The following is a 27180-nucleotide window of genomic DNA, read 5'->3' on the forward strand; positions in this document are numbered from 1 at the left end:
ATGTGAGTTACTCATTACCAATAACTGTACATGAAGCAATATTCTGAGGATTTGTTAACTGTTGACAGGAAATCATCTACTCATAAGAGGTGCTTAACAAATGCCATCTTGAGTGAATGAAGACTCTTTCTCACAGTAACAAAAATGGGTCTAGGTTCCTTCATTTTTGTTCAGCAAGATGGAGCTAAGGAAACAGAGAAAATAAGTCATTAACCAAATCATTGTAACCAACTTTTCTATTCCCATTCTCCATAAGTCACCCTTCAGTTTAAGGGAACACTAACAATTTCCCCTCCAGATACAGAGAGATTGCCTCCTCTGAAGACAGCTGCCTTGCACAAGGCCACACCTCCTTCCAGGTTGCCCCATCTCCAATGAGTCACTAATTTGCACTCCATAAAAGTCAACCCTCTTGCCCCAGTTCATCGTAGCTCTGACAGATCGTCCCATCTTCAGCCTTCCTTGAGGTTTGGCTGGGGTTGCTGCTGACCCAATGATACAGGAGTTAAGATGAAAGTACTTAGGCAGACAGTGAGGGTACAGAAGTCCTCAGTAAGGTTTTCCTTTTAATGAAAAGCAGCTCCCAAATCATTTTCTTTTCTAACGAAGAGCGGCCTGTAAAATCGAGCTGCAGACATAGACAAGCAACCTGGAAGCCTGCACAGGCACATGACGGCAGTTATGCCAATAAAAATACCTACCTGGGATTAGGCATGTTCAGAATGGTGGCTCCATCTTCTCTTTTTGTCAGTCACGTGTATAGTAAGGAATGGACAAGATGGGCCTGGCCAAGTGGAAAGCCTATTTGCATAACAAGATGAAGGTGGGGTGACCAGCCTTCCCTGAGCGATATGTAAACTCACCCCTAGTGGAAGCAATCTGTGGGCCCTAACTAAATCAGATACTGCCTCCTCAAGCTGGCCCATAAAACCTGCTGCGATCAGCTATGGGCCAGCCTTTCCCTTAAGGATGCCGATTTCTCACGAGAGAGCTGCTCTCCTCTCTTCTCTCTTCTGTCTGTTAAACTTTCTGCTCCTTAACTTACCCGTATGTATCCATGCCGTTAATCTTCTCAACGTGAGATGATGAGCCCAGGCTTTTTACCCCAGACGGTGATGCTGCTTCGCCAGCACTGCGGTCTACTTCCTTCCTGATCGTGCCTCAGCTGCTCCTCTCCTCAGGTGTTGATCCCAAGAACAACCCATAAGAAATGTCCTGCATGCCCATCTTCATCTCACAGTCAGCTTCCCAGGGAATCCAGCAATTACCAAGGATTCAACTTAATTTTTTTTATTGCTTTATGATTGTGTGTTTTTTAAAATATTGAAATGTAACATATATTCAAAAGTGTGGATAAAGTCTCCATGATGATTAGTTTCCTGCACCATCGTGGGGGGCCAGGCTTTAGTGCCTTTTTTGTTTGTTTGGTTGTTTGGTTGGTTTTTGGTGACATGGAGTTAATGTGGTGGCACAATGTCCGTTCCCTGTAACCTCCACCTTCCGGATTCAAGTGATTCTCCTGCCTCAACCTCCCAAGTATGTGAGATTACAGGCATCCACCACCATGACAGGCTAATTTTTGTATTTGCAGTAGAGACAGGGTTTCACCATGTTGGCCAGGCTGGTCTTGAACTCCTGACCTCAGGTGATCCACCTGCCTCAACCTCCCAAAGTACTGGGATTATAGGTGTGAGCCACTGCACCCAGCCTTTAGTGCCCATTTATTTAATCAACCACTAATCTAGGTACTGCTATAAAGGTATTTTGTAGATGTGATTAACAGCTACAATCAACTGACTTTACATAAAGATTACTCTTCATACTGTAAGTCAGCCTCATACAATCAGTTGAAAGCCTTAAGAGCAAGAACTGAATTTTCCTAGAGCAGAAAAAATTCTTCCTAAAGACAGCAACATCATTTCCTGCCTGAGTTCCAGCCTGCCAGCTTCTCCTACGGATTTTGGACTTGCCAGCCCCACAATCATGTAAGCCAATATGCTAAAATAAACTTCTTAATATATTTGTTAATGTATACATCTTTTTGATTCTGTTTTTCTGAAGAAATCTGACTTACAGTCTCTTAACATGATTGTACATTTGTCCATTTTTATTTTATGTATTTTGAGGCTATATTATTAGGTGTAAACAAATCTCAGTTTGCTTCATATTAAACCTGAAACTTTTATTATTCTGAAATAAATCACCCTTAGCTTTCATTTTGTAACTTTCGCTTTGCATAGTAGTTTTACCATCCCTTACTTTCAACCTGTCAATATCTTTATATTTAAACTGTGTCTCTTGTAACCAGCTTGTTTAGCTTTGCTTGATATTTTTACCTTCTCTGATGAGCTTTGTATTTCAGTTTGAATACTTAGTCTGTTTATATTTACTGTAATTTGGGTTTAACTACCATCTTACTTTTTGTTTCCTATTTTCTCTGTCTGTTCTATGACTTTTTATGTCCTTCCTAAAGGTTTTTGAATTTATTTAATATTTTATAATTACATTTCTTCTTCTATTAGCTTGTTATTTATGTTTTTTAAAAACTGGTGTTTTCTGTAATAGATACAACATGCATTCTTGACTTAATAAAGTGCTATTGATGCGTGTTTTGAAAGCACTACTGTAATTATTTATACAAGTATTATTTATCTAGATTTGCCACATACGTTCTTATGATTGCTCTTTGTTACTTCCTGAATTTCCATGCTTTGCTCTACTATATGTTATTTCTTATGATCAATGCATAACATTTATTGCCAATGGCTCTAAAGGCAAACTGGCAGTGCAATTCCAATTTTATAGATGAGGAAACCAAAGCTCAGGGAAATATAGTGAGAAAGAGTATAGCTTGATAGCTAAAAGCATAAACTCTGGAATCCAATAGATTATTCCGCTTACTTATCTTATCATTTTGAGAAAGTTATTTTCTGCCGTAAGCTTCTCATTCTTTATCTATAAAATATCAAATAACAATAGCAACACTTAACCTCATTCTGGCTGTGAGAGTAAATTAAGAAACGTTGAATGTTTCATGAGACATCTGGCACATTGAAAGAATGATCCACATGTTCACGTTGGTTATGATGATGTCCAGCACTGCTGTAATACGCATGTCATCCACTGTTGCTGCCCAGCCTACTATGTCCCTCTAAGGGAAACGCTGCCATCTAAAGCTTGTTGAAGGAGGGAGAATTAAGCAATCATTGAGAAAGAGCTGGCACCACTTTGACAAGGCATGAGATCTGACCCAAGGGCAGCCAGAATATCAGGCAGCCTGTGTCCTTCAAAGTGGCTTGGCTTCTACAACAAATCTCTGCTCATAAGGGATTATGGTGACTATCTAAGACCATCACCTCTCTCCCATTAGGATCTGAACAGGGAGGGACTGGAAAAATGGGCTGGTTGGTAGCTGTGGGAGAAATATTAGGACATATAAAGAAAAAGAGAACACTGCCCTGAGAGCAGTAGCCAGGGCACACCTGACACTGTATTCTTGCAGCAAATCCTGACTAGTGGGTAAACCTGCAAAATCAAAAGGGCTTGGCCAGCACATCTGCCCAGAGTTGTACAGCTGTTAAGTGGTAGAGACCAATACTTATTCTCAATAGTTCAGACCATGAAGACATGGTTTTTCTGCTCTGTCATTCAGCCTTCCCATCATTATCTAGGATGTCTAGATAATTATCTAGACAATTATGTAGACTGAAATATGGGACTGAGTTATGCATAATGTGTGTTTATGTTGCCTAAACTTTGTAAATGGCATGAAACAAAAGCTAAATGGACTATTAGGAAGTCAGGTTTTTGTTGTTGCTCTTTAGGAAAAACATTCGAATGGAAAGCATGACAGGATTAACATATCAATTTTAATTTTTTGAGATAAGTCACTAATATCCTTATTGAAATATGGATTCATCGAGACTGAATTTAATTGAACTGCTTTGCATATAATTACACAGTCCTGGAAACTGTGGGGGAACATGTGCCCAGTCAATCTCTGCTTTCTATAAATAAGAAACCAGTAACATTTAATTCAGAGAAAGTAAATGTTGGCTCATAAAAGAAGCAGAATATTCCTCCTCTGTAAAATAGGGATAATAATAGTGACTGTTACCATTCATTGGACCATCTCACTCCTATTCCCATTTGGAACTCAGGCCTCCCTGAATCCAAAAGCAACGTCCTGGAGATAGAGAAACTTCTCTGGATTGGAATTTTGGGAAATGTTATAAATTATTTAATGCCTCAATGCACAATGGAAATAGAACTATGGTATCTTAAGTCTCATTCCAAGGCGAAATCATCCTAGAGGTTGTTTACACAGTAATCCAATGGGTAGTATAATTCCATTTCTAATCCTCTTCCAATACAAGCCTAGAAACATAGACTCCATGTTTAGCAGCAATGGCTAATACTGGGAAAAAACTGAAAGCTGACTTTTTAAATAGAAAAGGTTTTCTTTCATGTTGTCGCATCCATTTCCTGTTCTGTCTATTTTGTATTGCCTTTATACTTGTAAACCCCTTTTCTCCCTCTGAGATACACAAATATTCTGCTGCATATTCTAAGATTTTTTTGGTGGCTTATTTTTGGCATTTAAATCTTTAACCCACCTGGTATTTCTTTCAGGGTAATGTGTCAGAATACATGTCTAGGTTTACCTCATTATATTAATGTATTTATTCTTTTCCTAGAGTTTCTATTTCACTTCATTGTTCCAAAAATCTATTCTTGTGCCAAAACCACATATTTCATCTATATTAATGTTATGTTTCTATATATAACAGGGCAAATCTCACTAGCTAATCTTTTCTATTTTGCATTTAAATTTTTTTTTCTCAGCTCTGCTTATGAATTCATTCTTCTAGATGAATCTTACCTTTACTTGAACACATTTAATAATAAATCCCACTGGAGGTTTAAGTGCAATTGTGTTAACCCTATAAATGAATTTGGAAAGAACTGATGTTTTTCCAATGTCATTACTGCTACTACTACCATTACTACTACAAGTACTACTATTACCATTACTACTACAATTACTATTACTACCATTACTACTACAATTACTACTACTACCATTACTGTAGTCTAGCTCCCTGTAGCCTCCCAAGTAGACAGACTACAGGCACATGCCACCATGCCCGCCTAATTTTTCTATTTCTTCTATTTTTGCATTTTTCTGTTTTTTGTAAAAATGAGATCTAGCAATGATGGCCCGGCTAGTCTCAAACTCCTGGCCTCAAACAATCCTTCTGCCTCAGGTTCCCAAAATTCTGAGATTACCAGCATGAGCACTGTGCCCAGCTTATACATTTTTTTAACGTAGCTATAAGTCTTTTGTTTTTATTTTTTACTAGCCTTTATATTGTTGCAAAATTCTGTGTAAAGCTATTTAGGCACTTAATAGTTCGTGTTGCCATTATGAATGGAAAATTGTCTTCATTAAATATTGTAAATAGTTTTATCCTGGTTTTTAGAACAACCATCAAATTTTATATATTCATTTTGTGTTTAGCCACTTAATTTTTAAATAAGGGGAGTAATTTTCTGGGCAGAGAACCATCATATTGTGTAAGTGTTAACCAATAAAAAGTTAGATTTGTTCTTTCTCCTAATGTTGCATATCTTATCATGGTTGCTAGCATTATCCCTTATATATTTCCTTAACCTTGCCACACTCATTATAAATTGTCCCTTCGTTATAGTCTCCATTAAAAATCTCTGTGGGGTTCATGACTGATTCAGAGTGTCTATTTGTTTTTAATTCAAAATATATCCTGTAAAATGCTGAGAAGATAAAATAGAAGAATATGATGATATTCAGTGACCTTGAATTTGGCAATGACTTCTTAGATTCAAAAGCACAATCCATAAAAAATTTGACAAGTTGGACTTTGTTAAAATTTCAAACTTCTGTTCTTCAAAAGATGCTGTTCAGAGAATGAAAAAAATAAGCCATAGGCTGGGAGGATTTTGTGGAACACATGTCAGATAAAGGCTGGCATTTAAGATATATAAAGAACTCTTAAAATTCAACAATGAGAACAAACAGCACAATTTTAAAAAGGCAAAAGATCTTAACAGATACCTTACCAAAGAAGATATATAGATGGAAAAGAGGCATATGGAAAGATGCTCAACATCATTAGAGGCTTTCAAATTAAAACCAGATATTACTCCGCATCCATTAGAATGATCAAAATCCCAAACATCAACACCACCAAATGCCGATGAGAATGTAGTGCAACAGATCCACTTACTCTTCGCTAGTGGGGATGCAGAATGGTATGGCCACTTGGAAAGTGATTTTGGCAGTTTCTTACAAAATTAGACATTCTCCAACTCAGTAGCAACACTCCCTTGTATTTACCCATATGCATTTGTAACTTTTATCCAGACAAAAGCCTGCACATGAATGTTTACAGCAGCTTTACTCTTAACTACCCAAATTTCGAAGCAACCCAGATGCCTTTCAGTAGGTGAATGGACAAATAAACTCTGGTGCGTCCACATCCATACAGTGGAATACTATTTAGCAATAAAAAGAAATGAATTATCAAGCCACAAAAAGACATGGAGGAGACCTTAAACACATGTCGTTAAGTGAAGGAAGGCAATCTGAAAAGGCTACATATTGTATGATTCTTACTCCGTGACAGTTTGGAAAAGGGAAAACTATGGAGACAGTAAAAAGATGAGTGGTTCCTGGGGACTGGAGGCAGGGAGCAATGAATAGGTAGATCCAAGGGAATTTCAGGACAGTGACACTATTATTATATAAGATACTTTAATGGTGAGTACGCATTGCTATACATTTGTCAAAACCCCTAGAATGTACAATACCAAGACTGAAACTCAAAGTAAACTATTGATTTTAGTTAATAATAGTGTATCAATAGTGGCTCATCAATTATAACAAATGTGCCACATCAATGCAAACTATTGATAACACAGGAAACTGTGGTAGGGAGAAGTAGTATATGGAAACTCTGTATTTTCTACTCGATATATCTGTAAACCTAAAACTACTCTAAAATAGAAGTCTTACTGATATTAAATGTATCTTAATTATTAATGCATTTTCAGCATGGGTAGAAATAATTGTGTTTTCCCTTTAAATTGTAACTATATCAATTAAACTGACAGATTTCCTAGTGTGAAGTGAGTCCTGATACCTAGAATAATTCTACTTTAACATGGTATGGTCTAATTTTTATTTAGCATTGAAATTGATCTGCTAGAATTTCCTTTAGAATTTGTGCACCTATATCCATAAGTAAGAATGTAGCACGTGCTATTGTTTTTAGTTGCATGGCTGCAGTGCTTTCTCAAGTATTGGTAACAAGTTAATCTAATATCAAGAACAAATTGAGATTCAAACATAACCAATTATCATGCATATGCACTCTATTATATATAGCATAAAGTAATTTTATATGATACAACTGAACTTGTAAAGTCTTATCTTAGAGTAAATTTTTAAATTTCTGAATAATCCTTTCAGTAATATGCACAGTAATAGGCCTATTCAGATATTCTGCTTCAAGTAAAATTTTATAATTTATACTTGGCCAGAAATTATGCTTTCCATTAAAACTCTCAAATTTATTTATGAAAGGCATATTTTTACACTTTTCTTTATTTCTGTAATTTCCTTTGAATCTGTAGTCATGTCATTTTATCACTCTCACATTTGTGCTTTTTAATTGGAATCAAATTTATTTAATTAAAATAATAAACATTGAAAGTAAATGCATGTCTTTTGTTGGGTTTTATTATTAAAATAACCACCTTTCAGATTTATTAATCTGTCAATTTATCTATTTTCTCTTCTTCCGATGATTAAATTTCAGCATTTAATTTTAGTAACCCAATCTCCTATGAATCTTAGGTTTTGTTATTTTCTAAATTTCTTATTGTGAATAAGTAGTTCGAAATTTTAAATATTTATTATTTAATAATGCCATTTAGGAGTATGAATTTGCTTCAGAAAAAAATTTTGACTTCATCTGCTAAGTTTTAGCAGTTTATAATGTACCTTAGTATGATCTTTTATCTTATACACTACTTGGGATTTGCTGATCTACTTAGGGTTTCTTGAATTTTTGAATTGATATATTAATGTTTCATCCATTTTGGCAAATTCTTGGCCATTATGTCTTCAATTGTTGCTTTTGCCCGATTGCCTCTCTCCCACCTTGCTATCTTCCCCTCTTAGTTCTATTACACATATGTAGTTTTACTAAGACTCATTCATCTCTGGTCCTTCCCTGTTTCTCAAGGAATACCCTTCAAGGTTTTGGACTGAGAGACTAGTGGGTCACTTTCCCTCAAACATGGAAGACTATGGCAAACCTACCTCTTAGATTTGAGCTTTGATCTTTAGCTCCCATATCTTGCAGCTTTAAAATGTGGCAAAATTCTTGAAGGACCAAATGGCAGGCCCTCTCTCTCTAGGGAAACACAGTCTCTCAAGCACTTGGAGATTAAAGTAGATTTTCCTCTGTTTTTTAGGAACCCTTAGCCTAACTCTTGAGTCCTCCATGTTCTTCTCCAGCACACAGAAAATTTCTTGGGGAAAAGACTAATTAAGTCTGTGCTTCTCAAGATGTATAATCTTTTGTGCCAGTACTTGCTCTGTGTGACCAACAAAAATGTCTCTGGTTTCTCTCACTGGTGTGGGCCAAATCTGATCATGAGGGCTTACTAAGCATTAGCAAAATTCCTACTACCCTAGAAGTCTCCTCCTGTGAAATTCCAATTCATCTAATTATTGTTTCTACAACTCTATGGTGCCTCGAAACAAGATTTTTGTCATTTGTCTGGCTTTTTGTCCAGTAATTGTGTTGGGAACGTTGGGTGACTGCGACATCCACATTCCACTTGGAAGTTGAAATCATAGCACAAGTTTGTTTTGTAACAGCTCTGTTAAGGAATAATTCATATGTGACACAGTCCACCCATTTAAAGTATATGATTCAATGACTTTCAGTATATTCACAGAGTTGTGCAATCATTTCAACAATCAATTTTAGAACATTTTCATCATACTACAAATAAACCTGGCATCCCTTAAAACATAATCCTCAATCACTCCAGCCCCTCTAGCCCAAGGCAACCACTAATCTACTTCATTTTATATAAAGTCCTTTATTTTGGAAATCTAATATAATCAAAATCATACAATACGGGGTCTTTTGTGACTAGCTTCTTTCACTTAGCATCCTGTCTTCAAGTTCTGTCTCAGTTGCAGCACATGTCAATGCTTCATTTCTTTTTATCATGGAAGCATGTTCCACTATAGGAATATATCACATTTTTTAATTCACTCATCAGTTCATGGACATATGAGTCATTGCCACTTTTTGGCTATTATGAACAATGTTACTATGAACATTTGTATCCAAGGTTTCATGTGGACGTATGTTTTCATTTCTCTTGGGTATACCTGGGAGTGGAATTGCCAGCCTGTTTTCCAAAGTGGCTGCACCATTGTAAATTCATAGCAGCAGTGTATGAGGATTCCAGTTTCTCCATCCATATCTTTGCCAACACCTGTTTTTATCCATCTTTTTTGTTATAGGCATTGTCACAAGTGTGGAGTGGTATCTCATAGTGATTTCATTTTAATTTTGCAAATGGCTAATGATGTCAAGCATCTTTTAATGTACTTACTGACCATTTGTATATCTTCTTTTTTTATTTTTATTTTTTTAATTGCATTTTAGGTTTTGGGGTACATGTGAAGAACATGCAAGATTGTTGCATAGGTACACACATGGCAGTGTGGTTTGCTGCCTTCCGTCCCCTCACCTGTATCTGTCATTTCTTCTTAAAAGAATGGTCTATACAAATCCTTTCCTAATTTTTAAAAATGAATTATTTATCCTTCTGTTATTGAGTTGTAATAACTCTTTATATGTGCTAGGTACAAGTCCCTTATAACAGTGGTCTCCAACATTTTTGACACCAGGGACCAGTTTCATGAAAGAGAATTTTCACAAAATTGGAACTGGGGGTAAGAAGCAGGGGGTGGGGAGATGGTTTGGGGATAAAAATGTTGCACCTCAGATTATCAAGCATTAGAGTCTCATAAAGAGTGTGCAACCTAGATTCTTCATGATACAGTTTGGCTATGTCCCCGCCCAAAATCTCATCTTGAATTATAATCCCCATAATCCCTGTAATCCCCATGTGTCAAGGGCAGGACTCAATGAAGGTAATTGGATCATGGGGGAGGTTTCCCCATGCTGTCCTTGTGATGGTGAGTGAGTTCTCACAAGACCTGATAGCTTTATAAGTGTCTAGCATTTCCAGAGCTTGCACTCGCTCCATCCTGCCGCCCTGTGAAGAAGGTGCCTGCTTCTCCTTTGCCTTCCGCCATGATTGTAAGTTTCCTGAGGCCTCCCAGGCATGCCGAACTGTGAGTCAATTAACCTCTTTATAAATTATCCAGTCTCAGGTATTTCCTCATAGCAGTGTAAGAATGGACCAATATACCTTGCATGCACAGTTCATAATGAAGTTTCACAATGGGGATTCACATAAGAATCGAATGCCCCTACTGATCTGACAGGAGGCAGAACCCCAGCAGTAATGCTTACTTCCCCCAACTCACCTCCAGCTGTGTAGACTGCTTCCTAACAGGCCACAGATGGCTACAGTCTGTGGTCCTGGGCTTGAAGACCCCTGCTTTATAAGATGCATAAAAATGTTCTTGTTCTCCCATTCTGTGGATTTTCCTTTTCCTTTTTTTTTTTTTTTGAGACGGAGTTTCACTCTGGGTTGGATGGTCTCGATCTCTTGACCTCATGATCCACCTGCCTCGGCCTCCCAAAGTGCTGGGATTAAAGGCGTGAGCCACCGCACCCGGCACTTCCTTTTCCTTTCTTTATAGCATTTTTTTGAAACACAAAAATTTTTAATTTTGATGATGTCTAATTTATGTACTTTTTTTTTTCTTTTGCTGCTTATGCTTTCAATGTCTTATCTAGGAAACCATTGTCCAGGCTAAGATCATGAAGATTTATACTTCTTTTCTTCTCAGAGTTTTAGCGTTTTAACTTCTCCATTCTAATGTTTGTATGTGAAATAGGACTTCAACTCATTCTTTCTTGTGTGGTTATCCAGTTCTTCCAGCTCCACTTGCCAAAAGGCCTTTTCTTTCCCATTGAATTGTCTTGGTACAGAAATTTTGACATACAGTTTCACGTGGTCATTACTTTCTAAATGGCTCATAGTAGTAACTTTCATTTGCTTTTTCTTTTTAGCTAATATTTTCAAAGTTTTCTTTTTATTCTCAAATTACTGGATTTTTGAAATGTTTTATTCTCGTTAGTTTTTATTTTTATTATGTAAGGATGATAGATTATGTCATGTACACATAAAATTTTTTAAAATCCTGTGGACTGTGTAAGATGTAGCTTTTGTTAAGGTTTTCCCAAACCTTGGAAAGGTATCTTGTTTAATATACACTAGTTAAATCTAATTAATTACATTATTAACATCCTTTACCATCTTAGGTATATTTTTGGTCTTCTTGATTTATTTTATTTATTATTATTATTTTTTGACGTTGGAGGAAGAGTTTATTGAGCAAAAGAAGAAAGCTCTCCACCATGGACACATTCCCAAAAGAGGGTTTTCTTATTTTTGTTTCTTGATTTATAAATACTGAGAGTAAAGCATTAAAAATTCTTTCTTATCCCTTGTATTTTAAAATACTTGTATTTATTTTAAAGTTAACCTTTAATGAATTAAATTTCATGACAATCTTACAGTCACTGTGATTTTCTAAAACGTGTCCATATAAAATGATAATCTTTGCATTATCCAATGCTTTTTTATTTAGAATTTTACACTGTTACTTTCTTTTGGTTTGTGTTATTTTATCACATGCCTAAATTTTTAATTGTCTTGGTTATTTTATTTATTGTATTAGTTTTTCTTTTAATAAGAAAGGTTAAATATTTTATTTAAATGTTAACTAAGTTTACTTTTATAACTGATAATTGTCATATTTTATTATAAATAGCAATAATAAAAATTATTTGAGCTTTGATTGTGAGCCAGACACTGACAAATACTTTTTGAACATTATCGTTAATCTTCAAAATTAACCTATGGTTAGGTTTATTATAACCCACATTTTACAGATGAGAAAAAAATAGACTTTAGGTAGTTGGCATTTCATATCTTTATTTTCCTGCTTGTGTGGTTTTTTCTTCTTGTTTTCTCTTTTTGTACGTTGACTATTTTTAATGTCTTTGTACCTCTAATAACTAGAAAGGTGTATATTTTGTTTTTAATTATCTGATAAGTTTCTTCAAATCTTAAAACATGCATTTGAACCAATATTTATCTAATTACTATTGCCAACATAAGACAGTTTCTATTGATGCTTCTTTATATAAAATTAGGAAGCTGGCTGCTTTTTAATCCTTGGGCTTCTCTAATTTTTAACTTTGGTTGCAATAATCTAACATTTTAAAAGTGCATAAATATGTTTGCGGTTTGCAGCTGTGTGTTCGTGAGAGAGAAGGAAAGACTAGAAACTCCTTTCTTTTTCAGGAGCATTTTCAAAGTATTTACCCTATGGTTTCAAGAGTATTTCCAATAATTGCAACTTTTTAAAATGTACCTGAATGTTCTTAAGTTTTTTACTTTGCTTTGATGCAATACATATTCAATTTTGGGTTTCTTTTTCTTTTTTCCTTTAAAAATAGCATGGAAGTGAACCAATTCCCAAAGCCTTGACTATTTACTTTTACCTTTATGGATGAGTGAAAATTTGTTTAGTCTAGATTCCTGGTTACAACCTTTCTTTTTTAAATCTTTGTAAATGTTACTTTTGTTTATATCTGATGTTCATTGCTATGGAAAAGTCTGAGACAAATATTATTTTTATTAAATTGTAGGTAGATTGACTTTTCTGCTAAAATACTTGAAGAGTGAGCTTTTGTCCTGAGATTTATAAATTTTACCAAAGCGAGTCCAGGTACTGATCTATGGTTTGAGTCGATTGAAAATAGATGAAGTATTTTAATTCACTGATTCAAATTCTTCAGGTGAAAACGTGTTCTTTTCTTTTAGCCTTGATTATTTATCCTGTTCTATTTGTTATATTAAAACATACAGACACACATAGAGAGACAGAGAAAATAGAATTTATTAGTTCTTTCTTTTATTTTTATTATCTCTGTGTTTTGAGTATTTTCGTCCCCTCAAAGTTTTGTTTTATCTGACTACGATGTGGTTTCAGTTTTACATTTATATTTTAGATATTTTAGAATTTCCTCTTAAGTATAATTTGAAGTATGGGGCCACATTTTTCTTTTACAAATGAAATTAGTTTTTCAACATCATTTATAAGAAAGTTCATAATATCCCCAATAAATAATGAAAGTTCATAATTTCTCCAGTAATTTATGAAAGCTCATAATTTCCCCAAATTTATAAATTCCCAAGTGGAAGTTTGTATATAACGAAGGATGCATGCACCCTTTATCAAACACAAATTTTTTATATACTTGGATATACTTTCTATTCTGTTTCATTGGTCTGTCTATTCATGGAACATTTCCAGAATGGTTTAAATGCAGCAGCTCAGTGCTATATTTTAATACTTGATAGGGTTAGGGCTGCCCCCTCACCCACATTATCTTCCTTTTCAGGGTTGTCTTAGCTATTATTCCATCTTAAAGTGCTAGGATTACAGGTGTAAGCCACCGCACCTGGCTGCAACATTTATTTTAAGAATGTTATCTTTTTCTGTTGCCCTCTCAAGCAGGGTTTACTTTTTCACTGCCTTCTACTGTGTGGAGGTGGCCACAATGCTTTCTGACGTGTAACACTTCTTTCTATGAATTCTGGCTTTTGCTATCTTTTCCAATTTACCATCAAGCCTCCACATTGCCCGCTTCTTTCCTAGAAGACTTACACTTCTGGTTCTATGAAACATCCAGCCTCTTTTTTTTCAATTCCACAGTAGCCAGTGGATACCCAAGGCCTCAGCCTGCTCTCTGTATCTCCCATCTCAGGACACTCCTATTCTCTTGAGGGGGTGCTTTCTCTTTTCCTCCCTGCTACATCCCCAAATGCGGTTGCACCTCTTCCATCCTTGTCCGTCTCTCTCTTCAGTTTGGAGTCTGAAACTGGCTCTGCTAGTTTGAGAAGTTCTTCCCATTAAACTTAAAGTCTATCTTATTCTTTGTCTTCTAGTTCTGTTGTGTATGAGGGTTGGGGTGATATTTCTTAATATCCTCACTGATCAGTTTGCTTTCAAAGGATATATGGAGAGATACAGATTCAGGTAGCTACTGTCGAAGATGTGGAGTGCTACCTGCCGCTTTTCAATTTGAAGAGCATGCTGTAATTGTTTGTTTTTGTTTATGTTGATAGCAAAGTTAAGTGAGTACTATATCAACACTAAGCAAGAAAAAAACCAATAAGCCTCAAATAATTTGGTCAACTAGCTTAGAAATTAGGTATTAATCTAATGCATTTTTTTCCTTTGTAGTTTAAGTTCTCATTGCAAAGCCCATCCTGAAAGAATCAAGAGCGGTTCCTTCCCCTTGTCCCCGCTTCCACCCCAAAACTGTTTAACTAATTGATATTTTGCTTGGCATTACCATTGAAATTTCACCAAGAAGTTTCATACATAGTTTATTAGAGAATATGAACATATTTATGAGATAAATAACTCATTTGGACAACCTTCATTCAAATTAGTGTGGTACATCAAATGATCAGCAGTCAATAATTCTGGCTATGAGGTTGACAAAGAAACCAAGTGATAGATGTATGTATACACAATAAGATAAAATATGCAGAAAACTCTTTTCCTTGCATATTTGAAATCAAGAAATTTTCCTTCAATGTACAGCATCGAAAAGTTTCCTTTTTTGTCAGCCTATGCAGGAGAGAAATTGCTTTTGAAAATTCGAAGATAGAGAAATCTTATTTTCAAAACAGTTCAGTGGAATTCAGTCAGCTTTTGATATATTATTGCCTCTGATGTTTCTAGATACCTATTTATTAAAGCAAATGTATAGAGAAAGAAAGATTATTTTTACTTTGTTCAATCAAATGTGAGCTTAAGGGAGTAAAATAGGGTTACCTCAAAGAAGTTTCTACAAATATAAAGGATTTTACAAGTGGGTGGATCATTTTTTCCTGAGAAATTAATTACTATTTTTAGTCATATAATCATTATTTTCTTTGAACACTACCTTTTTCAGCATTCTTTTTTGACAAGTAAAAAAAGAATTTGATTTTGAATCATCATTAAGATATTATTATTTGAATCACATTTAATATTTTAAACAAATGAACTAAACATTCTAGTTTTAAAAATTAATAAACTCAAAGAGTCTGGGATCTGCTACAGTAAGATTCCTCTTGCCCCTCCCTAGTTCTTTTAATTACTCACGTCACATTGTAAATTCACCTTTTTCTCTTATTCCTTGTGCGTATAGATGTGTAATTTCTTGGTGTTCAAATTGTATTTGCATATTCTTGTATGTACACAGAGCTCAGGTACTAAGACTTTTCCCTCATGGCTCCCTGCTCATGCCTGGAGCTCACTTTTTCTTACTGGGGCTATCTCTTCTCATACTTGGCCCCAATCAAAATGGGAACTTCTGCCTTGTTTCCTCTTTGGTCTATTTGCTGCGAGCCTTCCTCTCTTCCACATTCCTTTTGCTATCAGCGTGCTGCCTCCCTGATGGGGTTGGAGTTTGGCTGTGGTTAGAACAAACAGCCTGCCTGAAATCATGTTCAACATCAATAATGTCTCCATACCTTGTAACTTTTCCCAAGTTTTTCTAATGCAAGATCCATTATCTTTCTGAAAAAGAGAATGTTCCAATTTCAATCTCATCTAACACCATTTAGTGTGACACTCGGTTCTCTAACGTTTAGTGCAACATGATGTCTCTAAATATACTCACAACTGCCCATTTCCATGTGTATCTTAAGGATTGTAACCGGAAATGCCTCCTTTATTATAATTCAGCACTTTCTTGAGTTAATATAATTTACCACTCTAGATGAGAAAGTGATCCTTTATCTTCACAAATTGGGGGTATATTCCCGCCCTGAGTGCCCCACAGGGATATGTGGTCATTCACTATTTCGGGAGAAATAAAGACATTTCTATGTTCTATATTTCAAACTACTTCAGCCTCAGCCTTATTTATAGGTCAATTTGCTGAACTCCTTAAATCACTCAGGCTAGCCATTTTGGTTTATATTGTTTTGAGATCCATGAAAATGAAAAAATAGATTGTCAAGTTTTGTCCAAGATTTCTTTTCAGAAAGACTCCATCCAATTAATACAAAATTTATACTTTGCTTAATAGCTGAATTGTCAAGCATCTGTATTTTATGACATAATTAAGACCAATTCATGGATTTACAAGAAAATCATATTCAGTTCAACAAGAGAATGGATTTTCTAACACCCAAAGCCCTGGAACATAAGGTAAGTGGATTTGGGATTAATGAGTGTCCCACTGGAGGTGGGTGTGGGTGAAAGTGGGTTCAACAGAGGTCAGCTGGTCCTTGGTGATTCAGTGGATTCCAGTGCAGCACGAGGAACTTTAAACAAGGCAGGCTCCCAGGTACCTTCCTTCTCTGACAGCTAAGACTCCAAGCACAGGACAAAAGCTTCATAACGTTTCAGACAAACCAAATAAAAATAGTACTTTTCAAAGGTATCCTCGGATGACTCACATTGAAGGATTTAGATTTAGTCTTAAATATTTTCCTACTGTGCACTTGGTTTTATCATTGCACTTGGGTTTATTATTCCTTGCTTTGCCTCATTATTCTTTCAGTCTGTCTCATCAAAGCCTTTCTCATCATTTGAAGCAATGAGCAAGAAGAACATAAATGTCTTCCCCATTTCTTTTCCTAGCATGATCTCAGGTGGAATGGAAGGGTGGTGGAGGTGATAGCAGACATATCAGATACATTCTGTTGTGATATGCTTACAAAATGCCTTGATGACAAGGTGGAAGGGAAATAAATAAGTGTTGCCTACTTGTTTTTCCCCATCTTCAGCACTGCTATATTTTTCTCTCTTTTTTGGGACATTTCTCACCTTTATAAGTGCCTAGAGGAGTTTAGTGATAACATAAAGGACCAGTTTCTACCCTCTTTAGGGAGCCAAGATACTAAGGAGAAAAGTATATATACAAGTTTATAGAAATCTTATGTTCCAAAGGGTAGAATAAAATAAAAATAAAAGTAATTTAGAGTAGGAGCAAAAGGCATTGATAAAAGTGGAGACCGCCCCCGGCCTCCGGCCCCACAATCTGTCAAGAGCTAACTGTGTGGCTTTGAAGCAGATTCTCTGGGACTTAATTTCTTCATTTGTTAAAAAAAAAAAAAAGCCCTGAGAATCTTCCAGTTTCAACACGCAATAGTTTTGTGATTTTATGAGTTGCCATGATTTCGTGGACAGCAGATCAATTACTAGTCAGAAGTGGGAAATATCAGGAGGTTGTTTTAATCTCTGGAGGCCTGGATCCCTCCTAAGACACCCCTGATGGCCACAGTCAGACTGAGCCTTCTGCTGGAATTATTGCTGTCCCTCTGCGGCATGTTATGCCTCTGCTTTTTATGCCTCAGAGCTATTTCAGCACTCCTCTGCTGGCTTTCCTCCTCCATAGAGAATGGGCAGATAAAGAAGTCAATACATCAGCGTTTCCTTCCTCTTCACTAATTAGACAAATATAGTTTTACTAATAACAGCAAATAAATTATTGCTCATTTATAGATTTTTCTTATTCTGGCTTAGAACCTGGTGAAGGCTCTCAGGTGAAGGAAATGACTTGGGACTTCTGGTTCCTGTTCTGACATGTAAATACTTTGGAAATCATCATTTCCTTCTTACAACAACAACAAAAAAAGCTGAACTTTTTCTTGGATAATCAATGATGTTTCTTGGAACCACGAGAGAACTGTGGCTTTAGGGCAAACTGCCCCCTGCAAAACTGGGGAAATATAGCCAAGATCCGCTTACCTGAAGCAGAAGCCACAGGAGGCATAAACTCATAGGAACACTCAATGGTAATTTTGATCAGCCAGGAGTGTAGACTAACATGAGAGTCAGAAACTCCCAGGGGTCCCTAGTCCTCAAGGACACCCATACCCTCGTTGGCTTTACTGCCAGGAAATTCACAGTTTCTCAAGATAAAGATGTGAGAGATCCCTTAAGGCTCTGGCAAGTGGGGAGAGCAATCTTTGTGAAATGTGTCTGCAACAAAGGCCTATGATCCAAGAGAAAAGACTTTGCCAGAGCCATATCCAGTGGAAAGCACCCTCCCTGCAAACTTTCTGTCTACTTTCATAGGGGGGCAAAAAATCCCCACAGTCAACAAGGACCATAGCTTCAAGGAAATATGTTGGGAAGGCCACAGACAGGAAAGGGAATAGGAGGCAGCAGGGAGGGAGGGTTCCACCTGAGAAAACCTGTGCAGTTTATAGCCCCAAGTCACAGCCTCATTAAAAGACTGAGATTTATTAATACAATTATAGAATGCTCCTCCTCCCCTGCACCTTACCATCACATCAACAGGAATACAGTATAAACAGCAGAGCACAGCTGAAGGAGCTGACACAGACTCTCTCTAAGGAGTACTTAGGGAAGCCCAAAGACGAGAGGTGAGACAAAGACAAAGACACTAGAGAAATCTGAAACTTCTGGCTATATTTACATTTGTAACATACAACTATAGCAAACGCTAAACACAAACGAACTTCTGGCCAGACGACCATTAATTCTTACACTAAATGCCTATTTACTTCAGTTCCTGTTACTTGATAGATCTTATCTAGCTTTCAACAAAAAATTATATGGCATGTCAAATGACAAAAAAAAAAATACTCTGAAGAGACAAAACAAGTTTAAGAACTAGACTCAGATAAGAGATACATGTTGAAATGATTATGGAACTTAAAGTAACTGTGATTAATTATTAATGGAAAAAGTAGACATGAAAGAACAGGTGGATAATGAAGTAGAGGATGAAAACTCTAGAAAAGTATCAAAAGGAAACACTAGAAATCAAAAACACTAACAGAAATGAAGAATTCCTCTGATAGACTCATTAGTAGATTAGACACAGCCAAAGAAAGAATCACTGAGTTTGAAGATAGGTCAATGAAAACTTTCCAAACTGAAATACAAAAAGAAAAGAGTGATAAAAGCAGAACAGAACAATTAAGAACTGTGGGACAGTTTCAAAAGATGCAATATATGTGTGATTAGAACACTAGTAGGAGAAGAAAGATAGAATGGAGCAGAAGAAATAGGTAAAGAAACAATGACTGAGAACTTTCCAAAAGTAATGAAAAACACCAAGCCACAGAGTACACCAAACTAGGTAAGTAACAAACAAAATACACATGTAGCCATGTCATATTCAAACTTCAGAAAGCCAAAAACAAAGAGAAAATCCTGAAAGAAAAAACTTAGATATAGACAGAAAGGAAGCAACTTCACTGTTTTCTTATCATCCGAGAGATTTTAGACTTTGTGTTAAACATTGTTGGTTTTCTCACTTTACACAATGGATGGGATAATGTAAAATACTTCATTATAGATACTATGTTTTCTTTATATAAGTGAAGATCAAACAAGGTCACATGTATATGAGGAAGCACTTTTTAATTGCCTCAGCTCTAAATATGAAGAGTTACAATGATTAATGAATTGCATTCTTGTCACCCCTCCAAGCACCTGGAAATAAGCTTTCTCAACAAGCAGAATCTTGAGATGTAGTTTAAATCACAAGGCATTACCTAATGGATATAAAATTGGATAGTGTTTTTGGCTTAGATGGGAACAGATCCGATGTTTCCAAGGTAAAGGTTAATGCAGAAGGTGAGAAGAGAGTGAGATGCAAGCTCATGAAATAAATAGCATAGGAGCAACCCAGTTGAGTTGGGTTGGAATCAGGCAGGCAATGCAGGTCTATAAAGCAAAAAAAAAAAAAAAACTCTCAGAATTCCCACACAGGTATCTGAAGCCAAGAATTATGAATTTTTAATTTTTTTGAACTTACTAGGGCAAAAATATACCAGCAGCAAAAAGATCAGAAAAATAGACTTTAGTAAGAGAGAAACTGAAATAAAGAAATGACATTTGCACTGAGTATTAAAGTTTACAAAACACTTTTACATGTATTGTTATTATTTGGGTTTCATAACCAAGGGTGCTTAGACTCTGATAAGTTATTTTACCACATTGCTTGATATCAATTATGGTTGAATAATTATTCTCCCTGCTTCTATCTTTTCAACTCTGAACCAAATGGCTCATGAAGATACGTTTCTATAAGAACAGGAGGTAGTGGTGACAAGTAGAGAAAATTTTCATATAGACATTTTAAATGTCAACATGGTGCCAAAATAAATTATTTATATAGCAGTTTATAAAACACTTTTGTGCAATGAACTCAGGTAGGCAGTAGTGGCTGTGCTCATTCTTGTTTAAAGTAAAAGTCAGGAAGCAAATCTGTGAAGTGCCATGCCCACCATCACACCCACAGCTATGCCAGAGCTGGGATTCAGAGAATTTGAGAGTTCTGACTCCCAACTTACCTTAGTCAGGTTAGGCTGACATAACCAAGGGTCATAGAGATGGTGGCTTATAAACAACAGGCATTGTAGTGTTTCTCATGGTCCTGGAAGTCCAAGATCAGGGATCCAGCAGGGCTGGGCTCTGCTGAGGACTTCCTTCCAAGTTTGCCTTCTAGTTGTGTCCTCACAGCAGGGAAACAGAGTGAGAGAGCTCTCAGGGTTTCCTTTTATAAAGGCACTAATCTCATTTATGAAGGCCCCCTCTCATGACCTAATCGTTTCTGAAGGCTCCAATCCTAATCCCACCACATTGGTGTTAACCTTCCAAAATATGAATTTTAAGGGAACACATTCAGTCAAATGCACAACCCAGTGCTGGTTTTCATTCGCTTTCCTTACTGTTATCTTTTTCCTTGGTCAGAAGCACACTCCTCATCTGACCTTCACAAGAAAAAAGTGATGCTTTACTTTGAATGGTTCTAACATTTTAACTTCATGAGCTCATTTTTAATCAAATCTATTTCTTTAATAACTCATTTAAGAAAGGAATTCTTTTTAATTTTCCCTCCTAGCATGTGCCTAAACCTGCCTTTGGGAAAAAAAAAAAATTTGTTAAGGAATCTTTGGCGGACAATTTGCTTAAATGACCCCTTGCTATTTTAGATACCTGGATCAGAGGGTTCTTCATTACCCTTCATCTCTGAAATCTGAATGCAAAGAATCCATTCCCATCAACAATTCTTTATATGTGGCTCCATCAGTTCTATGATGAGCTCTACGGTTCAAAACCCTGTTCTTGCAATATGACTGCATTTTACTTCAAATGGGAATCTCAGCTATAATTGACATGCCAAACTTTTTCACATCACCTACAATGGCGACAGGCATTTTCTTTAAACTTGTAGAATATGTTGGCTCTTTTCTGTTCTGAAACACATCTTAATGCTACCATCACTCTGCACACAGGGCTTCCTTCTGGGTTAGATTTAGCACAGTGATGTTGAGACATAATCGTGCAGCCACATGGTGGCTAATTCAACATCGTTTAAGCCGCACTGAAAAGTTAGATGTTTCTGACTGACTGCATTGCTGCGTAGTACTGCTGGGTTGCATCCCACATTCCTCCTCTGAGTGATTGGCCATTCATCTGTGTTGTCTCAGGCCCATCCTACCCAGCTCTGAATTAGGAGGAAGGCATTGGTGTGTACTGATAGCATGCCTTAGTGTCTGAGGCTTGTTAACTTTACATGCTCACTTATTAATAAGACAATTAGTGAACGTAGCATCAACAGGCATTTTGAATGTCACAGATAATATCCATGGAGATGGACAGAACTAGAAAAAGCTTAAATGGCATTAAATGATGTTGCCATATTTCATCTCTTAAATGATAACTAAATACTTGCAGAGCATTTTGGAGTTTACAAGTTCTCTATGTTATTTCCTTTGATTGATATGAAGTAGATGCGGGGAAAGATTAGAGAGGGGGCAGCCAGATGAAGCTGACAAAAGTAACACTGAGTGCTCAGCCTTAGGGGAAGGGGCATCAAGTCTTTCCAGACCTTCGTCTTCTCTCCGTTGCTCACTGGGTTACTCTCACTTCAGTTTAACACCCTGCAGATCCTCGTTTAAGAATAGTGCTTTTTGGTGATGTTCTATATTCCATTTTCCAACCTCTTGGGTTGTGTTCATTATTAGTCTCTTATGGGTGAAGGACATATTTGAGAAACTGATGAAAGCTATCAGCCCATTCCCTAGGAAATGTACACATGCACCTTCCATTTTACATAAAATTTCAGGAAATTCAAGACCTCCAGAAGCTCAGTCATCACTCCCAGAGGTAAGAGAGGTAAGACCCTCGGGCGGAGTCAGACCCCAGACCCTAAGCTGTATCCCTCTCCATGATCTGTCTTCTGAGCTCCAGACCCCACTTTCAACCAAAATGTATAATATCTTTCCCCTGCCAAGGTAACCTCCCTCTTCTTTTCTGATGGCTTCCTTTCATCTCTATCCCCATACCCGCTACCTTTGTTCAAGTATGTATATCTCCCTTGAGCCGTCCCTTAATCTCTGAGCCTGTCTCCACCTTAAAGTCTCGTTCCAATCCACCCTTTCTCTTTCCATCCACCGGAGTCTCTTCAAAGCATGAACTAGATCAGGGTAGTCCTCTGCTTAAAACTTTTCAGAGGCCCTGTAACCCAGGAGCTAGATGCCAAGCTCTTCTGCACGGCATATCAGAAGCTTCTCAGGGAGACAGCGAGCCCTTCCAGCCTTAAAAGCCTTTCTTAAGTCCCTTCCTTTCCACCTGTGCAAGTGGCCTGGGCCCCCCCCCACCCCCGCCTTGTGAAAAAACTCTCCACTGCTCGGATGCATTGAGCTCTTTCAGCTACAAGAGCATTGTTGGGAATGTCCTGTCGTCTGTCAGCCTCACATCCCATTTCTCTGCTTATTGAACTCCTATCTAGCCTTCAAGATGCAGCTCCAAAGCTACCTCTTTGGTGGAACCTTATCGACTCCTTCAGGCAGAGATAGCAGCTCTCTACTCTGCGTTCCTGTGGAACCTATATACATGTGGATCGGGGCCCTGGGTACAATCCGATTTGCACATTCAGACCAAGTCTGCATTTGATTAGAATCTGAGGTTTTTGAGAGCTGGACCTGGCATCCCTTTGATTTTTATTCTCCTACTTTCTACCCTACTCAAAGAAAATTTTGCAACACCTGGAATGTAGTAGGAACTCTGTATGCAAGGATGCCTGGTGCTGTTGAAATGCTCCCAGAAAGCTGGCTATGGAGAAACAGATTTCAGTCACTTCATTTCACTTCAGTTTCTTATTTTGGTCCATTTTTTCATTTCACAGCCTCCCACTACCTCTAAACCAGAGCTAGAAATGAAGTTTTAAAAAAGAAACGTTAAGTCAAGAGTTAATTATACTCAGTCCTTTAGAAAGCTCTAGACTTAATATACCAAACATCTACATTTAGAACCTGTTTCAACACATGTGGAAATGCTATAAAGAGAAACAAAGTCACACAGAGCTGTAGAGTCAATGAACCTGGTTCCCTGCTGTCGGTTATCCAAACAAGACTGGCTGACCTGTTTGGTTGCTGGATAATTACCTTCCCCATCCCTTTACCTATATCGAATATGCCTAGTGTTTAAAATACAATCCTAGGAACATTTCAGTCTAAAGGGAGGGATGTTGTTTGAATACCTATGAGTAAATACGATGCACATGAAACATTAAAACATAATTAGTTTCCATAGCATTTTATTCTTTTAGGAGATCAACCTCATGAGCCTTCTGTACCTGAGAGAGGACTACAAATACTGTTTTATTCCATGACCAATCAGCCGAGTGTAGAAAGAAATATATTACCTCTTCTTCAGGTAAATCATATTTCCTCTTCTGAAGGATGGTTCAGTTTTCCTTTCTTTAGGGGGAGATCCTGAGGAAAGATAACCAATCTTGTCAACCTCCATCTAAGTTTACTTTGTTTTCAATGAGTGGAGGATCACCCAAAAAGAAAAAAAGTGGATGCTTAACATGGATTATTTAACAACTGTATTCACTCAGTCTTCATTCACTGTAAGACTGGCCACCAGGCTTTGAATCAACCATTCATATAAAGTTAGATTTTAAAACATTCTGTTTTCAAAAGAATAACCTTTTTAAGAAGGTGGATTATCACACCAGTGTTTTCACCCTGACATTTTCAATCCCTAACTACCACGTCTTTTATTAACTTAATATATGGCATTTGTTTGGGGTTTTTTGAGAAGCAAGTATGTGGGAAGAGAATAGCAGGCAAAAATAAATCAATCAATAGATGAGGAGGAGATATGATAGCAGCTAACATATGAAATTAACCCTCAGATTCTGATATGGTAGTCTCACCTGCTGCGTGTAATATATAACTCTTAATACAGACCAACAGAGATGTTATTTAAAGACTTCCCTAGCTTCCCACAAAAATCTAAATATGGACGGTGCACTTTCTACCTTGTTTTGAACACTTAAGACAGCAAAATAGATAATAAGACTCAAATAAGTGAGAGTTAGAAGGCTCCTGTGCTCGTGCGTGCACACACACACACACACACACACACACGCTCAGCTATTCTATTCCAGCTATAAAGAATGATAAAAATAAGCAATCGATCCTTTGGGCACACTGAGTTTAGGTCCCTCCACTCTGAAAACTGCCTTGATTTTTCACAACACATTTAGCAGGCAATCATCCATCCCCGAGTCTAATAACATAGGGTGTATTTTATAATTAGTCATAAAAGATTTCTTTTTGCCAAGCCCCAAAATTAAGTTTGAGCCTCAACAGTATAAAGACTCTTAGCAGGCAGAAACGGCCTTTTCTTGGTAGTTCACAGTGTGCGTTTTCTGTTGCCTTGACAACCATCTGGCTGGGGCTTCCTTGCTCGGAGAACGAGGACGCCTTTGCCTGATACAACCCTTTGAAAATGATAGTGAACAAAATGATACCGGCAACAACAAGCCTGAAACACACACGTCAGAATTCTGCCTGAATTACATTTGCAAGAAGGATAGAATGGAAGGAGGGACAGAAGACAGAAGGGGCAGAAAAGGGTCGTAATACTGACCAATTTTAACTTTTAAAAAGTTGGCGCTAAGTTCAGCAGTTAGCCGTGCACAAAGAAGGGCTGGCTGTGAAGCATATGAGATACCCAAAACTTGTAAGACTCACGTTGGCCTCTGATAGTTTTGTCAACATACAATCAGTATAGATGCTCTGATGTTCCCTGCGGTAAAGACCAGGAAAGCACAAGAGAATGTGAAAAATCCCTCTTCTGTTGGGTCACAAACATCTCTGGCTCAACTCATCATTCCTGTTTAGGTTTTTCCCCCTACTTTTGTCCTTAGGGCTGTGAGTCTTTGGCATTTGGGGTTGAGACAACCTTACCTTGCTGCCGTTTGCCATCCCATGACTGTTTCTGATAGACAGGGATGATCGCAATTTCACTTTCCAATTTAAAGTGCAGACAGTGGAATTTTGCTTTGAGGAGTTTCTGACAGCATTTGGAATCATGGAGAGGCTTTGGGGTTTCCTGACGTCTTACTTATAAATTACTTGTTTTTAGTAGCAAGTGCAAATTCTAGCTTTCAACGTTTGCCAACTTTCCTTGAATTTTAATGTAAAGTACATAATGCCAACTTCACATACGCACTTAACAGTTAACAAAATCATTTTCCCCTCATAATCCTTTTATAAGCTACACACAAAAAAACCCTATGGATATTGCATTTTAGGTTTGGTGCTACATGTGAAGAACATGCAAGATTGTTGCATAGGTACACACATGGCAGTGTGGTTTGCTGCCTTCCTTCCCCTCACCTGTATCTGTCATTTCTCCCCATGCTATCTCTTCCCAACTCCCAACCCCCCTCCCTCCCGCATTTCCCCCCAACGGACCCCAGTGTGTGATGTTCCCCTCCCTGTGTCCATGTGTTCTCATTGTTCAGCACCCGCCTATGAGTGAGAACATGCGGTGTTTGATTTTCTGCTCTTGTGTCAGTTTACTGAGAATGATGGTTTCCAGGTTCATCCATGTCCCTACAAAGGACGCGAACTCATCATTTTTGATGGCTGTGTAATATTCCACGGTGTATATGTACCACATTTTCCCTATCCAGTCTATCATCGATGGGCATTTGGGTTGGTTCCAGGCCTTTGCTATTGTAAACAGTGCTGCAATGAACATTCGTGTGCATGTGTCCTTATAGTAGAATGATTTATAATCCTTTGGATATATACCCAGTAATGCAATAAAAAATAAATAAATAAATAAAATAAAATAAATTTAAAAAAATAAAAAGTAAAAATATGAAAAAAATTTCCATGCAAACTGTAACCAATAGAGAACTAAAGCAGCTCTATGTTCTAAGTTCTAACTGACTGGAGCTTCAGATAAAGGTCATGGCTATAAATATCCATAATGACAGAGACCATGTTTTATTAAACTTTAATCCTCATACTTAGTTTGGATCTCAGGGTATAATAGATATTTAATAAATATTGATTGAGTGAATAAATTTTAAAAAAATCCTATGGATATTGCCATCCTCATTTTAGGGGTAACTGAAGTGTGGCTGGCAGCTAGACAGTCTTGGGAACACCTGTTTGACTAACTTTAAAAGGCTTCTTTCTGGGCATGAGGCTCTGACCCACAGAGTTGGACCCCATGGGTTATGTGTACCACAAGATGTGATGCTCAGTTTTATAGGTCAACTTGGCTAGTCCACAGTACCCAGAAATTTGATCAAACACCAGGCCAGATGTTGCTGTGAAGATTTTTTTTTTAATGGACTTTAAGCAAAGCAGGTTACCCTTGCCACAGTTTGGATATTTGTCCCCTACAAACCTCATTTGAAATTTGATTCATAGTCTTTAAGGGGAGGCCTAATGGGAGGTGTCTGAGCTGGGGAGGGGTGGGTCCTTCACGAACAGATTGATGCCATTCTTGAAGAGGACCAAGCTAAACTTTGTCTTTTCCCCCCTTATCATGTGAAATTTGGAAAGGTTAAATGAAAATCAAGAATTGTGGGATCA

General features: G+C 37.2%; 1 long non-coding RNA gene across 1 annotated transcript in view; it reads left to right on the forward strand.

The window, feature by feature from the left end:
• Nucleotides 1–941: 941 nt before the first annotated feature.
• The window catches only part of LOC141581990 (uncharacterized), a 58402-nt gene continuing 32163 nt past the window's right edge, over nucleotides 942–27180 (forward strand). The window contains exons 1-2 of the long non-coding RNA XR_012514834.1: nucleotides 942–1181; nucleotides 1884–1985. This is a non-coding gene — a long non-coding RNA (uncharacterized LOC141581990). The remainder of the gene's footprint in view (nucleotides 1182–1883; nucleotides 1986–27180) is intronic.

The sequence above is a fragment of the Saimiri boliviensis genome, chromosome 18 (assembly GCF_048565385.1).
Source record: "Saimiri boliviensis isolate mSaiBol1 chromosome 18, mSaiBol1.pri, whole genome shotgun sequence".
NCBI lineage: Eukaryota > Metazoa > Chordata > Mammalia > Primates > Cebidae > Saimiri > Saimiri boliviensis.